Here is a 14,375-nt window from a genome sequence, read left to right on the forward strand (position 1 = left end):
CTACAAAGCTCACTCACTAAAGATGAATACAGTGCTGTCTGAGTAATAGATAAAAGCATTTTTCCTTTCCTCATAGTGCCACTGAAATGTGCATGTCAGACTCTTTCTAATTTCATTGAGGCATTTCCAGAGGTCTCACCTAAACAGTATACTGCATTCGTATAAAAGTACACTTGCCATGGCTTAAATTGATTTCTGAAACCCTGGGCAGAACAATTAATTTACGTTTTATTGAAGGAGGGCCGATGCCAGGTGCTTCTATTAGCACAGGCCTGACTATATATGTCAGCTCAGTGAGCTTTAAATGTGTGACCTAAGACCTAGTTTCATGCCAAAGTAGGATATCCAGCATTCAACAAATTGGGCACACTGACAACAAAAAATATTATGGCCCATGCAAAATCAGGAATCATAGCTGTGTTTCAGAATTCAAGATATTTTTCAGTTTCGTCAATCTTCCAAGTTCATCAATCTGCTGAGATTTCCATATTCCATGACCATTGCGTGAAATGGGAAATGGTACATATATTCACCATGAACTGGTTAATGAAGGATGTTCGGTTAAGTACGTGACTGCACCCAACAAACCGCAAAAATAATGTAAAAGACTGTGGACCCTATTTAAACAATCTATAGCCGTGGTTCTCAACCTTTTTTCAGTGATGTACCCCCTGTAAAATATTTTTCCAGCCAAGTACCCCATAACCATCGCAAAGCATTCTTGGTTGAAAAAAAAGATGTAATACAGAGCACTGTGCCATCAGTGTCGGATTTAATATATAATATAATATAAAATGTACAAGATGACAAGAAATTAAGTGTTTACCACTCAAAATGTTCAATGTGAACCCGGCTGTGGAGGAAAATCTTACTATCTGAATAATGTCCCCTTTAAATAGCAGAGAAAAAAACAACTGCGTCAGTATGAAACTAGCAATGATTTATAAACAGTAAGAGATGGCCGTATCTCTGTAAGAAGAAGATAAGTTAAAAAGTGTAAGTTTCACCAAAAAAGCTTTGGCAGTGTTTATCGTTTGACTGCTGGACAATGTAATTAGTTAGCTAAGTCATGTTAGCCTCGTATTAGTACGACCAATGCAATAGCCAGAGCTCAAAGATCCTCCCACATCTTTATATACATTATTTATGCAATTCTTACTTTGGCTTCATTGATAAAGAAAGAGTGAGAGCAATGCATGCCACTCAAGACGAGGTAAACGTGGTGCTGACCTGGGGATATGACCTGGGGATGCTCGACAGCAAATGCTATTCCCCAGATCACTCTTGTATTTTGTTTATAAATACAACCTTCAAAGATACCTTACTTATGCGAAGTACAATTTCTACACATAGTAACTTTAAGATCCTTCAGAGAGAATCGTAGGCTGGTTTCAGACCTGTGAATTGTCTGCATTGCGTATTGACAACTTGTTGGAAGAACAACTGAGCCTGTCAGAGCTATTTAGGTGGGATTAAAAATGTACATCATCTTCTTCTGCCAGAGCCTAATCCCTTATAATAACTCCTTTATGCTCATGCAGTGTTTTTTTATTTTGGGATTGCGTGGGTGTTTACTGTAGAGTGAGTTTTTAAATATTATCAACCAACAAATTATTTTTTGCTTAATCAACGTATCTTTTGATATGACGTGTTGGATATGTTAGCACCACTGAACAGTTAAAAAATGCTCCGTCTGTGATTTCAGACATTGTCAAAGCGATATCCAACGTCTTTAGGAGTGTCTTTTTGCTATGGATATGCAGCTGTAGTTTATGGGGATGAGTGGTCGTCCTGCAATCACAAGGTAGCTGGTTCGATCCCCAGTCTCCCCATAGTTTGCATGTCGAAGTGTCCTTGAGCACGACACTGAACCTCCAGTTCAGTTGCTCCCCAGGCGCTTCTCAGCAGCCCTCTGCCCCTAAATTGCTATGGGTGGGTTAAATGCAGAGATCAAATGTAATGTATGTAATAAAGTTTAAGTTTAAGTCAGAAACTGTGCTTGAGCCTTGCTGTCCTATTCATTTGTGCAAATATCATTCTCTTGTTTGCTCGCAAGCGCACACACACGTATACTGTCCCTGTACTCCTGTACTTTTTCCTTCACTTTCTGTTTCAGGGACAGTACAGCTGGCTGTTTTCTGTATTTTTGCTGACTCTGTCTGGGCACGCTTGGGCGTATTTCAATTTAGCTCCTTCTGATAACTCGGCCTCCTCCAATAGATAAATATTAAATTAGAACAAATTACTCCCACTTTCTCAGCAGGCAATCGTGTCCTCTTCCCCTGAGGCCGTAAGCATCAGCTAAACAAGCACTGCTGCTGTCTGTAATTAGGAATAGAAAAAACAAAGCACACACCAACGTATTTGGAGACGAATGCCCTTTGCATTATCGATGGTAACCCTCCAGCTGCCTCCCCTGGATAACTGGACATTATTCAGATCAGCACTGTGTATTCACAGAGGGAGTCACAAATGGATAAATGCATCACATTTCCTTCACTGAATCTGCATTTATGAATTTCCCACAATAATGTGGAGGATAGGATTTCAGAGGGCTTTTTAAATGACAGATAGATGTGCTTTGCTGTAATGCTTTTACTTCTTCTCCATGATAAGTGTCTCCTACATATATACAGAAATAATCTTCTTGCAAATCCTTTTCATGTTTGTTTTTAGCAGTGATTCTAGGTTCCAGAGAAGGTTGTAATCCTGTAAGCCTGTTTGAGTGTGTAACATTATTAGTATAACATGATTTGGATGGCAAAAGACAAGTGAGTTTGATTGGGTGTCGCTCCCAGGGGAACACTTTGGGATGAAGGTAATATTGTGTAGCATCTGACTATCTGGCACAAGTTATTAGATGGTTTGTGTGATAGGGACATGCTGCCATGCTGAAAGCTGCTGCAGATGACTCATATTTATCTGTGCAGCAGCAGCAAAACCTCAGTGAGAGCAATATCCTGAAGCAAGTTGCAATTTGCTTAATCACTGTTGTGAAATCAACCTTTATAATATTGATTTACTTATCCGTCTTCTCGCCGTCTTCCATTTATCTGTCATGGTTTTGGTCCGTTTATCTATTTTCCTGAATCCTTATCAAACCAACTTTCTATCTTTATGTCCATAATTTATTGATGATACTCTGTCTTAAACCGTGTATACAATCAATGTACAGTTTATATGCGACACACACACACACACACACACACACACACACACACACACACACAGTCCTGTTGTAGTAATCGGTCCCAAGGTTAAATGATGTGCAATGAGACTCAACCCCAACGGATATGCAGTACAGTATGTATACCCCTGTTTCCAAACATGGGCGTGCATACTGTACTGTAGTGCTTCTCTGGTTTGAGGACAGTTTGGGCGGATATGGCTGTCAGGCTACTGCTTACACATCATGTCTGTGGAATTATAGCTAAGAGAAAAGGCACAGAAAGACACATGGAGCTCACTGATATGAATTTCTCTGACAGAGCATATATTTTCCCCTCAATGTAGAGTGAAAGTACTTCTATTTATTTTATTAACTCATGGTCCTACTTGAACAAGTCATGTGTAGATGAGTGACGTTAGGCTAATGAACGTTTGCTTTGATCTGGGATTTGGTGTTGTGCTCGGGCCAGCCATGGAAACCAAAGGAAAAGGAAATGGTACACATTCATGGTACCGTATGCTTTTGTGATTAAAGCATCCAAAAAGGAAAAATAGCATCTGTTAGCATTAAGGAAGGATTAAAGGAAACCAGTGTTGACTGTAAGTAGGAGAATGAACGTGAAACCAAATCAATGATTCACTTTTGATATGAGAGCACCGCACAACGTCTTGTTCAACACCAAAGTCATCGGGTGCCACATTATGAAACACTCTGACATGTCAATGACAATCAAACTAAATGAGTCCTTTTTTAGTTTGGATGATTCGTCCTGTTTTGGAATTGAACACAAACATAGGTTGTTATAAGTTCTTTCAAAGAATGACCAATGCTGTCATTTGTCAAATTCGACTCCAGTTCCTCTATGCCTCATTCTCTAATCTTTTTTTCGTTATGTTAATTTTCAATCCTATACAGAGTGTAATTTTGTAGCATGAAACACCCGCAGTGAGACTGCTCACCTGGGGAGAATTGATAAATGTTTCACAGCATTGCAGAATCTGTCCTCAGACATTTAGCTGCGGCGTGACCTCTCTGTGAAGACCTCGCCGTCTGTTATGAAATAAGGGTGAGCTAGTGATCTCCCGTGGTTTGCATATGGATATTAATGGCTTGCAATATTTCAATTCCAGACACTATATGAGAAATGTGTCGGATGCAAACAATGAGCTAGTGAATTGTGCAGGAAAATGATTGACATTTTTCAATTAATACAGCCAGATTAATTTAATATGTTCTGCGCATTAATTAACTGAAGGAAATGGAAATGACCCTCGCTAATGTAGAATTAGCATGATCTATGCACGGTTCTGCTGGGGTCGATTACCCAGCTACAACCAGGAGAGTGAAAGAAAGCAGTCATTTTTGATTGATGTCAATTCACATTAATTCTGATGGAAAGGGCTGATAACTTCACTATCAGACTGAGCTTCTGCCAAATTAAAAGAAGGTCAGACTTTCTGCGTCTGGATTCCTCCCAATGTTTGGATTGCGTTGGCTCTGTTTGAAAAGGTCAGCTGATCACAGTATGTAAACAGCAGTGCTCTAATGGAAGAAGCTGCATCTCTTTGATGCATCACACACAACAGTGTAATATGGTTGTTACTGTTTGGCATTCATTTACCCTCACTGCCTTTCTGATTTATTAATGTTTTTTAATCCCAACAAAGGCATTTTCCTACATATTGTTGAGCTTAAACAAACTCCTTAATACTCGCTTGAACAAAGCATGCTGAGATTTCTCACACAGCAAAGCAGAGATAAAGTAGAAACCCATCAGCTTGACAGATGATGCGAGTTGACATAACATAGATTGAAATGTATTAGGATCAATATTGACAAAGGAGATGGTAAAGTGTCCTGACTGACAGTTATACTCTTGACATAAACATAATTTATTATTTCTGCTTTTCCCTTTATCCTTCACCTTGAACCATGAATTTCTGCCTCAACACTATAAATGATGCTGACAATTTTCCTCCAAGTTTCGACAGTAAAGGAAAACGAACGACAAACTGTTCCTGATGTCAGAATGTGTGTCACTGTCATTAAATATTCATTATGTTTGCCGAGGGTGTGCATTTAGTTTAGAGTACGAATAGCTTGAATATTTCAGCAGCACACCATTGATCTGGGCTGTGAGTGTTGTTGAATATTGATCATTCACTGACTTGACTGAGTCGTGTACAGAACACTTCCTGGTCTATTCTAATCTTTTTGGAAAAACTGAAATGTGTCATACACATAATTGCTTTTTTCTAATTCAAGTTTATTTCCCGCTGTCGACATTTACAAGGAGGAAATATTTGTAACTGTTTTTCTCTACCATGTACTGTTTAACTCAGTTTACTGAACCTGTGTTTGCCCGTGGCCATATTGACAAGGATAGGATTTCAGTTCCCTTCCTTTTACTCTTACTCTTTCTCCCCTCAGTTAATTACACTGTAGCTATCTTTGATTTTGTCTTTTCTCATTGGGATGCTCCCACAAGTTACCTTCTATCTGCTTTTGACACAAGTTGTAAATAACAGTGAGAAAGTTCATTAATCATGTTAATTCTTCCTCCAGACCTCTCATGCAGATGAATCACTCATATGCCTTTGAGGTCCACCTGTGAGTCTTGTCCCACTGATGTGAATTAAGTCGATTTGTTGGAACTATGCACAATAGCAACCTTGTGTATTCAACTGCAATGGAGGATGTGTTAAGACATGGCATTAACCTTTTTAAAACTAGCTGTGAGATCGCATTTTACTTAAAAATATTGCATTGTCATTTAAGGATTAAGGAAATATAATTACGGATTGTTAAATGTCATAGATTTACTTTAATGCATAATTTAAATGCATATATAATTAGTCAATGTGTGATTACTTTGTATCTATCAGTGTATTAATCCGTAATAGAAAAAAACCGGGGGCATGTGCCAGACGGTGAAAGCTTGACTGTCATCTTAAATTGAATCTAAAGCACATTATTTAATTAGATTAATTTGTAAGAAAATTACCTTTTCTAGTTATAAATTTGGGCTGGAGGCGGGTTTGATCAGCAGGAGAGTGGAGGACCCTCTGAACCGAAGTAACAGAAGCCCGGTGGCTGAGAAGGCAAGCAAAAATAAATCTATAAAATATCACCACAGATTTACTTCCTTGACATGATCCTCAGATGCTGCAGTTTCCGGGTGTCACCAAGGTCCTCAGCTTTAAAAAAAACAAACATGTGACATTGAAGGAGAGTCACATGCAGACACCACCACTCATATACACACAGCAGGCAAGCTGAATGACTGACAGGTTATTATTTACCTCACCTCGCGCCTCTACTTACTTCACTTCTTTAAGACTCCACTCTTCCCATTATAATTGACTTCACAGCGGTGCACACTGGGCTCACTGAGTTCAATCATATTTGAATACACAGCTAGCGAGCTAATCCCAACCATGCAGAACTCTGGACTGGACTGGTAACAGCTGCAAGGCATCCTCAAACACAGTGCTTCATCTCCCTAGTGGCAAAACTCAGATTAGTCTCTGCAATAATTTCTTTTTTCAACACACTTTTGAGCTTATCTTTCACTACCTTCATTCACTGTCCAAACCCAGCTACAGAGTGCAGGAGGATGTTGGGCCATGTGCTGCTCTATCAGCTCGGGGTCAAACAGTGGTGACCTTTTATCTGGCGAGGCAAAGACAGGAGTAATTACTTTTAGATTTGAACAGGATACATTTGTAAGTAACCTTATTTTATAGGCACAGCTGGCAAAACAAAATGTGTACATTAATCTGTTTGCCACCATTTGCTCAGTGCAGTCTTTGAAGTCAGTGTCCATGACAGCACTATACTGCATGTGACCTTCACATCTGTGTGTGTTTGTGGCTCGTCCTAATAAAAACACTATATACAAACAAGGTGCTTTTGTTTTTTATTGACGATATTCCAAACAAACAACTTTTATAATGTTCCACCCCTTTAAAATTTGTACTTGTCTTATTGACAATCAATCTAAATGATGTATTTACAAAAGACTTTCAGGGGAATGGCTAATGTTATTGTGTCCTGTCAATCAGTCATATATATGTGTATGTGTGTATTTAATGATTCTTGTAATCTATTAAACAACCAAGTGTACAGTCACACCAATGTTGGCGTCTACACTATGGAGCAGAAACTTTAGGCAAACTAACTCTCCCGTACAGCAATGCATAAACACTTCACCTCCTACAACAAAGGAGCAAATTTCTTTTTTTTTCATTTTGGCTCTGGCTGTAATCACAAAGCACCCACAGGTTTCCATCTGCCATTGTTCCCATAATCAACTATTAGACTGTTGGTAAGCACTCAACGCTAATTTAATATAGGAGGTAATGAGTTAATTTGCACATATCTGCATATTTTGAAAAGTACAATGAATGGAAAAGCTGATTCCCATGGTGTTTTTAGAGGCTGCTTCCTCCATTCCTAAAGATGATTCTTGTTTCTTCTCTATAATCATAATGACAATGGTGGTCTACTTAATTCTGTTGCAAATTAATCAAGTGTAAACATCATTTGGTATTGATATAAATTGCATTAATTTACTAAATGAAGTTTGGTCTGCTCCACTAGATCAACTCATTGGCAGTGAGCTGAATCCAGATATGAATGTCAGTGTTTCTCATTAATTACCTAGACTGTGGCAGCTCGCCAAAGTCTTATTTTCCACCACAGTTTTATAATGAACCAAAATGATTTCACGCTTCTCAACTGGTGGTCCGGCTAACGCTCTCTGGGTGCATTTCCTCTGTAGCGGTGCGCTAGTTTAGTCTGCAGCGATTCCGACAACACACCTTGCGCGTCTTGAAACACAGGCCCCATCTGGTGTACCATGCTTTGTGAATTTGAGTGTGAATGCTTTGCTGTGCCATTGCCATTCATGTTTATACAACCAATTGTGCACAGTGTAACAATAGTCTGTTATCAGCAAAAGGCATGCATTCAAAATGTTACTCAAGTCAGAGTAACACATGCAGAGCTGAGATCGCAGATGGTTTGAAACACTGGGTAGCATCTTTGGCCATAAGCTGATTAAAAGCCTTTTAGACTGCTGGAAGTAAAGTGCTAACAAACTGTCTTTATTCCTCACTCATACCGACATTGCACTGAAATTACAGTCCCGACATTGTCAGAAGTACCAAAAGGCATGACCATAAGATAAAAATAATGTAGGGGGCGCTGGCACTCCAGAATTAACTTTTTATTGCTTCTTTTTAGTAGCTACAAGTCTGATTAAGCACACAGCTAAAAACAAATGCAGAGGATAATTCAACAATGAACTTTGAAATGTATGTGGGTGTCTCTAAACGGCGTCCTACAAATATGTTTTCTATAGTACAACACCTCTTCGTTTCATATTGTTACGAATGAAAGTAAGCAAATCTATTTTTGGTACTTTTTCAATTCCATTTTTGTTGTCAACCATGTGCTGGGCCTTTTTGAAGGAAAGTGGTTTTGAACTGATGCATCAAGCTGGCCAGCATCAGCCCCCCTACAGCACATAAACAGAGCTTCTCTCAATCCTCGTCACAGAGATGGCGGCTGTTGAATACTGAGCAGAGGAGACGGGAGCTGCCCCTCAACCTGAGACGCACAATTATTCTCTCCACTCGCACACAAAGACGGATACGTGCATACACACACGCAATCAACTACTCCAAAGTGATACCGCACACACCTACGCAGGGATTTTAGCTCCGAGAACACTAACGGCATCAGACAACGGCAACCACACACTCCCTTTCAGCGGGAAAAATGGACCATCTGTGAGCTCCTCAGGACACCAGCCAATGACATTGTTTAGGGCTCATTTTAACAGCAGTCATGAACTGCATTTTAAATCTTTGTTCTGCCGTTTCCAGCATTTGCTCTTTGAAAAGCCTGTTTTGTTCTTGCTGTTTTGCAAACATCTGTGTGTGTGGATATGAAAAGAGCCGCTGTAATAGAACTAAGACTCAGTAATTTCTCAGCTGCTGTGTAATCTTAACTAAAGTCATCTTTGAACAAATTTACAAAGGTGGTAAAAACATACTCGTCAGGCTAATGAGATGTTATTCTGATACTGTATTTTATGAGGTTGAATATTGAGTTGGTTTTATTTTCTGCTTCACCAGATTGCTTAGTCTGAAAGAATATTTCATCGTCATTGTCCTCTACTTGAATATATTAAGTAGGGATTTCAAATCAAGGATTTTTGCTTACTTATCAACAAGAGTCTGTTTAATATTGGGTATCCTTACTTAAAGGTAGAGTAAATATAAATCTGACACATTGACACTTTTTTTTGGAGACTTTGAGGTTTCTGTAGCTTCTCTTTGCTCTTTATTTATGGTTTCTCTGCAGTAAGTTTAATACATAGATTATGACAGAATGACATTCTCAACAGATGACCTTGATAAAACTTAGATGAACCGTGTTTAAATAACCTGAAGAAGGTCTGTGTACCAAACGTTATCACTGAATACCTGTCGCTGTAAGTAAAGAGGACAATGTGCAGGAGTCTTTTTGTTCCATGATATATTTGAATATTGGTGAATTTGAGGAGAGGCTGCTCGAGACTGTATGTGTATTCAGGACAATATCTCTTTCTGTTTTTATAAGACATTTAATATCTAATATTCCTATGTGGTATTTGTCTTGTTTGTTGACTGACATATTTTTGTATTATTGTAAACATGGTGTCATCCTGAATCTTTTTAATGCCTTTTTTAGATCGGACATTCCTAGAAATGGGGAGGGAGAGGGGACGGCATGCAGCATCGGGCTTGCGGGTTGTATTCTAACCCGCGCTGCTGCTTTAAGGATTCAGCTTTAATACATGGGGCGCTTGCTATACCCGGTGAGCTACCGGGACGCCCCTGCTACATGTACTTTTTATTGGGCTCAAAATCCACTTCCATTTGTAGCACAATCACAACCATCTCCAGTGGAAGGAGATCGATGATACCACTCAACCAGATTCAGACGTAGAAGCGTTTTTCTACTTTGCCTGTAAACTTGTGTGAGATCTTTGTTCCTTGCTTGTCTCCCTCAAAAGGAATGTGTATCTTAATTCCCCATCAAAGCCTGCAAACCTGTTCATGTCGGAGATTAGCCTTTCGCCTTTACCACAGCGCCAGGGTTCATTTGGCAGTATGGCGTGCCCAAGGCATGTTTGCCATCGCTTTCTGGATCTGCCTCACGCTGAGAGTGGCAATGTGAAAGCGGGAGGATGTGAGCAAGAGCTTAGTCTGAACGGAACAAGAGATTAGAGAAATTGGGAGAGTTGGGATGAGGATATAACAGTCGGCACCCCGAAACTCCACACCCTTGTCAGACAGGATGGAAAACTTATCAGTGTGTCAACAAACTGCTTACCGGGTTGTGTATTTTATTTCTTAGCCGGCAGTACACGCAGTGCTGATGGCATCGATAATCTATTCACTGGGAGCATTTTTGCGGCGCGACATGAGTTGCTCATCTTGGCGAGGTAATTATAATTGCAGACTTTGGGATGGAAAAAATGATGGACCAGGGAAAGGAAAATATGGAAAGAATACAAACATGATGGAGTAAAAACTAAGAAAAGCTTTGCTTTTAAGATGTAAAGCTACGTACTGACAGAGAAATTTGATCTTTTCTGTTTAGAAAACCATTAGATATTTTCTTTGTGTTGTATTTACATTTTGTTTAATGGCACCGAATAATAAAGGAGTATTAACTGTGATATTAAGACTTTAATGTCAGTTTCAGCAGCTGAATAGCTTTGATTTCCGATAACTGGTCCCATCTTGGATCGAGCTCAAGGCCAGCAGGATTCGCTAAGCTCGGAGAACAAAAAATGTACTATAAAAATACCTTATCCCCTCTGACTTTTATTTTACTATCAAAGATTACTGTACAAGACAACCACACCTTTGATTTACTTTGCAAGTGGTGGATTACATCAGCTGTACATAACTAATATAATATATACTACTTTGACTAAAGGCCAAAATTAAAGTAGGCAACTGCCTTGAAAATGTTCTCTGATAGATGTTGTATGCACTCAACCAAAGATCGTTATAGAGAAATAAAACACTAATGTGCGATTACAAGTTTGTGTTGAACCCTGGTGCAAAAGTGAGTCGACTGCATGTGCGTTAGTTTTCAGAACTTTTAAAGCAAAAGTTGATCAGATTCAGTAAGTGAGTTAAAAGGATTCAGAATCAACTCCTGGATTCAAAGATGACCCATGCAACAGGAATTAGACACACCATAGACATATTATCATCTTACAAGGTTATTGGGGTGAATATAGCTAACATCCAGCAGATCCACAAGAGCATTCATTTGAACTTGGACTCTAATATTCACTTTCCCTTTAGCTCGGTGAAAAAAAACATCTGGCTCTTAAGCTGCTAAAGGCTCCACCATGTTCACCAACTAGTGCTTAACTTTGTTTCCCTTCAGAGATATGGAACTGAAGTATGTCCTTCACAAACACTTGGAGAATCCAGCAGTGCTCGTTTTGTGTCAAAATGGTGACCTGTCATTTACACAACTGTCTGTAAAATCCCTCGGGGTTAGGCAGACAGTTGCTGCTGCACAGAGCCGTCTCTCTCTTATTCTCCAGCTGCTCAATATTATCCATTTTCAGATAGTTTAAACAGTGAAGGAAGGGGAGTGAAAATAAACAGATTAGTTCAGTGAGCATAATTCTGTTTTTACAAGACTTGTGTCTGTTCTTTGTCTTGGTTTGACACATACTTGTCTGCTCCCTCTTTGCAGAAATGATCCTTTATAAATAATTAAGATAGTGCACTCTTTTATTGGCATGGAAAAATGTTTTTAAGAAACTGACGCAAAGCAGCAGGGCAAATTATGTCTCGTCTGTCAAACTCCTTATAGATAGATAGATACTTTATCGGGGGAAATTAGTTTTTTTAGCTGCAGCAAACAAAGTTACAGAGTAGTATTAAGTATGGAAAATACTCGATATATACAATATAATAAGTCTTCTCTTCATTACCAGACGAGCTCAAGTGGTGTTCACTTAATTTGGCCTCCTCGTTTCTTATTTAGCCCCAAAACAGACTTGCTTCATTATGGGACTTTACACAATGAACCATAGCTGTAGAATTGACGTTAAATCCAGTAAAGCCGTTTTGTAAAATATTGACAATTAAAGCAGATGAACAACATCATAACCCAGCAAGAGCAAATAACATTCTGGTTAACATTTTACTGGAAATGCTGGGTTGTTTGGTTCTAGTAGTGACTCATACAAGGAGGAACACAATAGTTTCCGATTATTCTGATTCTGTCACGCAGGATCTGTTTCCCCAATGAGAGCCCTCTCTTTGTGGAAGGAGCCTGAGGGCATAGCTTCTTTCCTTTTGCTGCGACCCACAAGTGACAAGATGTTAGACTTTCTGCAGTGGGCATAAATGCCACAGACCTGATATACGTTATTGGAACATCTTTATACTATCAGCGGCTTTTTCTATGTTTCTTTTTCTCAATGCGCCCAGATATTTCTCCCCTGTCATCACTATGTGTGTTTATTTGTATGTCTTCAGACTCTGCAGAGAGAGACTTTTTGGCTGAGCTTCGTTTTCCTCTAAGATAAGATGATCTTGATAAGAGATTAAGATAGCATTCAGCTAGAAAAAACAATTTCCTTACTCCTCTGGGGACATTAAAAATATAGAAAAACAAGCAACCCAAGAATGCACATGAGCGTAGCTCCCCACATTACAGCACCCTTTCTGCCTCATTGGCTGGCCTTTCCAGATGCTTTCAATAAGCAGGTGATTTTGGTGCAACCAATAAGTTCTGCATTGCAGAGGCATAGTCTGAATTGCTAAATACAGATTGTGGTGTCTGTATCTTTACATTGTCATGAGATTTTCTGCACAGCAACTACCCTGACTGCTGTAAGCCAAACTACTATAAATACATTACATTAAAACAATAGATAAATTATACTACTAATCGTAACTGCAGTAAGATCCAAAACTATTACTCTTTTTATGTTATTTTTATTTTTTTACAATATTTCAGTATTTTTAGGGTGTGATTGTTCGTGTTCATACTGCTTTTAGATGAGAACAACACAAAAATGCATTGGATAAGCAAACACTTTATAGAAGTAAAATATGTTTACATTTTCTGAAGTGTTATCTTTCCCTCCACCGCAGCTGGATTCTGTTTCTATTGTTGCCAGGCAACAGATACCATCCCAGTGAATGCTCGTGAGTCTCGACTGTTATTTCTTAGCAACAAAATTGCACCCCTGTAAGTAAAACATGAAATAAGCAAGGCTTTATAACTACTGAATACAGCAGACCTCAGCGCTGCAACTTTTTGCTTGACTTAAGTTGAATGGGGTGACGTGGCTGCAAAAGGCCGCAATAAAGAATGGCTGATCCCCACTGTTATGTCCACATTCATATGCTAATCCGCCCACAGCACACCCACTAATTACTAATCCTCAGTATGCCAGTGGGTCCCAATTCACTCCACTGACCAGCAGGCACATTCAAGACCCCAAGGGAGAGACATCATTAATGTGATGTACAGACAGACAAGAGTCAAATTTACAGCTCACGTTCACATGTTTGGATCTTAAGTCGCAATAAACCAGCAACCAGCAAATGAACAACTCCAAAACCACTTCTATCATTATGTTTTTCATTGTTTAGCTACCGTTCCAGATGGCTTTCTGCTCTTATAGACATTTTTATAAACACTCAGCATTATTGATGAATTTTCTTCAACACACCTTACCTCCTGGCAAGAGTGTCATGTTTTACCACAAAGACCCACGTTTCAATGCCTTTGTTCATCATCTGTGATGCCAAAACATCAGATCTCGTCCTTGTTTCAGTTCAGTTTTACAATCCGCGGGCACCACGGAGCGTCTCTCCTGCCAGGCTGCTGACGGCGCTGTCGGCGCTGTCAGTTGAGGAGTCAATCACGCTGGACAGCAGTAGAGAAGCTTCTCCCATTGGCTGGTTCAAAAGTACTTTCGCTGACTTGCCAGTCATCACTGAAGCTGAGGGCACCACGCTTCCGTGCCTCACGCTGTCTCAGGCTTCACGCTGCTGTCTGTATCCATTACCCTTCTCTACCTCCATCACATTAGTTTGGGAAGTTTGTAAAGTTTACAGTCTGCCATGCTGTTGCCCCTGCATTGCTCTTTAGTCAATGACGC

This window comes from Taurulus bubalis, assembly GCF_910589615.1.
Source record: "Taurulus bubalis genome assembly, chromosome: 11".
Classification (NCBI taxonomy): Eukaryota; Metazoa; Chordata; class Actinopteri; order Perciformes; family Cottidae; genus Taurulus; species Taurulus bubalis.